The sequence below is a fragment of the Dermochelys coriacea genome, chromosome 24, assembly GCF_009764565.3.
Source record: "Dermochelys coriacea isolate rDerCor1 chromosome 24, rDerCor1.pri.v4, whole genome shotgun sequence".
Classification (NCBI taxonomy): Eukaryota; Metazoa; Chordata; order Testudines; family Dermochelyidae; genus Dermochelys; species Dermochelys coriacea.
The window spans coordinates 13,074,652-13,079,240 of NC_050091.1; positions in this window are offsets into that span (position 1 = coordinate 13,074,652).

Here is a 4,589-nt window from a genome sequence, read left to right on the forward strand (position 1 = left end):
AATATTTATACATACAGAGAACATGAAAAGGTGGAAGTACCCATATCAATTATAAGAGGCTAATTAATTAAGAGGAGCTATTATCAGCAGGGGAAAAAAACCTTTTGAAGTATCTCAGGCCATCTGCAACCAGCTCCCGCTGACATGCAGCCACAGCTGGAACAGGCTCAAATTTTTCCATCAAAAACTTTTGATGTTGAAAATGAAAAACCCAATTCTTGGAGGGACATTTCCTTCTTTCTCCTTTGTTATCCTCCAGAAGGGGAGGAATTCTGCCAGGGTGTGACAGAACCCCGTTGAGTTAGACAGGAAAAGCAACTGCAGATGAGACGAGGTGAAGCGTTTCAGTGCGCACACCACAGCAGTGTCACGTACTGGGCTGAGTCGAGCGTACAATAGCTCTGTTTTGTTTGTAGTAACCTCCTGATGGAAAGGTTTGGCGGGACCAGAACCGCGGCAGAAGTTACAGGTTTTTTTCCAGAACAGCAACTGCCTTTGTGCGGTCCTCTGTCCAGCACCACTTTGACTGAGGCGGGTATAACATTTCTGCTGTAGCCCAGAAGGCCTAGAATAGATTTTAAGGCAGATACACAGACAGGCAAAGGTGAATGCAAATGTAGGTCTCCGTGCTGTTGAGCTGGTGTCTGTTTGTCTCTAGACAATGTAATTTCTCAAAGGAAACTGAGTGAGCAGACGCGCCTTGGCTGGGTGACATTTCAGATCAGCCTCTTGTGGTAACTTCACCAGCTTATTTACAGCTCCAAGCGCTCCTCTGAAGTACCCATGGCCAGGTACAAGTTATTATCATACAGGGGGTAGCTAGAAAATAACAGAGCCCGCTTCACTCACCCATGGAATTGGAAGAGTAATTGTGAAACAGGCTTACGGATGATATTGTCGCAAGAAGAAGCAGCAAAATAATTATGTGACACATACAAACATCTAACACGTGTATAGGACAAGACAAATGTTGCTCCACTTACAGGACAAAACATTCAAATGAATGAAAACAATGCATGCTAGAACACAAACAAAAACCAAACAATTGATGAGGCAGGTGACCCTTTATTTAAATCTTTCAATCAAAATCTCTCATTCATTTTATATTAATTCCTTTGCCCCTTTAATTGTACTAATTCAATTGATTTAAAGCAATTTACATTGCTCTTACCTTGTGAGTACAGCTATATCGACAAAGGGGCGAGCGTTTAATAGTTATGCGAGGATTTAAAAAACAAGAATTACCATTTTGTTGCTTGAAAGTCATAGTATATTTTGTTGCTTGAAAAGCATATTACATGCTTGACCTTAGGATTTAAAAAGAATTAAAATCATTAGTTTTACTGGACTTACTTAAGCCCTTTTATTTTTAGCATTTTGGTACTTTGTTAATTATTATTTTATTTTATTTTTATTTGCACCTAGGGTGACCAGATGTCCTGATTTTATAGGGACAGTCCCGATATTTGGGGCTTTTTTTTAATATGGGCTCCTATTACCCGCCACCCCCATCCCGATTTTTCACACTTGATATCTGCTCACACTATTTTCATCTGTTTCCTTAGTTTGGATGACACTGTATTTTTTACAAATGAAGCATTGTGGTTTTACAGGGCTGAGTGCCACACAGGTAAGTTTTACCATTCACATCAAACAATTTATTTTCTCCTTCCTCTCCTTTTTAACTCTTTGCAAAATCAGACCTGTGAGCTTTTCTTTAAAAACAGAGGGAATGGGGGGAAAGCCGGGGCTGAGATAAGAGAAACCTTTGCAAACAAAACACAGGGTCCCAAAATCTAAAAGTGAACCAAATTAACACAGGTGGGGTTGTTTTCTTTACTTATGGACTATAAGGTGGATAGAAAGCTAGCTAGATTGTTGGGCTTAACGGGTAGTGATCAATGTTCCATGTGTAGTTGGCAGCCGGTATCAAGTGGAGTGCCCCAAGGGTCAGTCCTCGGGCCGGTTTTGTTCAATATCTTCATAAATGATCTGGAGGATGGCATGGATTGCACCCTCAGCAAGTTTGCAGATGACACTAAACTGGGAGGAGAGGTAGATATGCTGGAGGGTAGGGATAGGATACAGAGGGCCCTAGACAAATTAGAGGATTGGGCCAAAAGAAATCTGATGAGGTTCAACAAGGACAAGTGCAGAGTCCTGCACTTAGGACGGAAGAATCCCATGCACCGCTACAGACTAGGGACCGAATGGCTAGGCAGCAATTCTGCAGAAAAGGACCTAGGGGTTACAGTGGACGAGAAGCTGGATATGAGTCAACAGTGTGCCCTTATTGCCAAGAAGGCCAATGGGATTTTGGGATGTATAAGTAGGGGCATTGCCAGCAGAGCGAGGGACGTGATCGTTCCCCTCTATTCGACATTGGTGAGGCCTCATCTGGAGTACTGTCTCCAATTTTGGGCCCCACACTACAAGAAGGATGTGGAAAAATTGAAAAGAGTCCAGCGGAGGGCAACAAAAATGATTAGGGACACATGGAACACATGACTTATGAGGAGAGGCTGAGGGAACTGGGATTGTTTAGTCTGCGGAAGAGAAGAATGAGGGGGGATTTGATAGCAGCCTTCAACTACCTGAAAGGGGTTCCAAAGAGGACAGAGCTCGGCTGTTCTCAGTGGTGGCAGATGACAGAACAAGGAGCAATGGTCTGAAGTTGCAGTGAGGGAGGTTTAGGTTGGATATTAGGAAAAACTTTTTCACTAGGAGGGTGGTGAAACACTGGAATGGGTTACCTAGGGAGGTGGTGGAATCTCCTTCCTTTACGGTTTTTTAGGTCAGGCTTGACAAAGCCCTAGCTGGGATGATTTAGTTGGGGATTGGTCATGCTTTGAGCAGGGGGTTGGACTAGATACCTCCTGAGGTCCCGTCCAACCCTGATATTCTATGATTCTATGGTTTGAAATAACAAAGTAAACCAGTAACAGTTCTGTAGACAGTAACATGCCACAGAGGAAAGAACCTGAACTTTCCCCCCTTCTTACACAAAAACACTGTCAGGTTGCATTAAGGTGAGAGAAACCATGTAAGACAGTAGGAATAGATAAGACAAATGGGTACCCATTAAAGAAGTTTAGAAGGCAGGTATTTGGGAATTTCCAAAATCCACAGAAGGAGAAAAGCCAGCAAGGGGAGCAGAGAGGGAGCAGCTGCATAAACCCACCGTAGCTACAAATAAGTTTAAGAGAGATAAAAAACCATCAGAGGTGGGGGAAATGGGATTGGAGACTGTTCTGAACAATCTGACCTGTCCCTCCTCTTTAGCTTGCGAACAGCTCAGTGTCGGAAATTCCCACTCCTGCACATAATAAGACACGGTGGTATTTCATTTACTCACCCCCTCTATTTTTTGCTTTAATTCTCTGATTTGCTCCTTTAATCTCCCTCTGGCTGTTGCATGATTTACTGTGATTTCCTGCCTGCCAGCAAGAACCTGGTTTTGGCAGTTTGTCTTTGTATATTTGTTCTCCCGTTGTGCTGTACGCCAAGAGCCAGCACAAAGTTACTGTTATATTTTGCCACCTGTGCCAATGAAAGAGTCTCATGATTCATTGTGACAAGTTTCAGAGTAGTAGCCATGTTAGTCTGTATTCGCAAAAAGAAAAGGAGGACTTGTGGCACCTTAGAGACTAACAAATTTATTTGAGCATAAGCTTTCGTGAGCTACATCCAATGAAGTGAGCTATAGCTCACGAAAGCTTATGCTCAAATAAATTTGTTAGTCTCTAAGGTGCCACAAGTCCTCCTTTTCTTTTTATGATTCATTGTGTGCTTTTTATCTTTTCCCCTCTGCATTCTTTTTAACCCATTGATTTCCAATGGATGCTTTATTCATCGCTCTTCATGCAGACAGAGCAGCCCCTTCATCAATAATATTGTTTATTATACAATTCTTTAGTGTTTTCCCATTGCCGGCCACCTTTTTTTTCTTATTTTATTTAACCTGTTTTGAGACTTTCTGATTGTTTTTTGTATTCTTCCCCACCCCACCCCAATGCACCGGACAAACACGGCAGTGAGCTCTTCACTCAGGCTTTATAACAGTAGAATAAAACATTTTTAGACTGTCCCTAGTCCCTATTGGAAAACATACGTCCTTAGCCCAGATGAACGTTATTGACAATCACGTTGAGGTCTATAATTTGTTGCCTGCTTGAATTTAATAACGATTCGAGATTGTCACCTACCAGGCTCCAATGCAATTATTTAATGAAAGATTATTAATCAAATGAATACGGCACTATAAAGAATACTGATACTTTACCTCACCATCTAGGCAGTGAAGAGAAGGTGGTTTGGTCCTTTCCTCTGTAGGTGGTGGAAAGCCACCAGCATTCATCCCAAATGACCTTTCCAACTCTTTCCCTTGATAACAGGTTTCAGAGTAGCAGCCGTGTTAGTCTGTATTCGCAAAAAGAAAAGGAGTACTTGTGGCACCTTAGAGACTAACAAATTTATTTGAGCATAAGCTTTCGTGAGCTACAGCTCACTTCATCGTCCACCAAATGCATCCGATGAAGTGAGCTGTAGCTCACGAAAGCTTATGCTCAAATAAATTTGTTAGTCTCTAA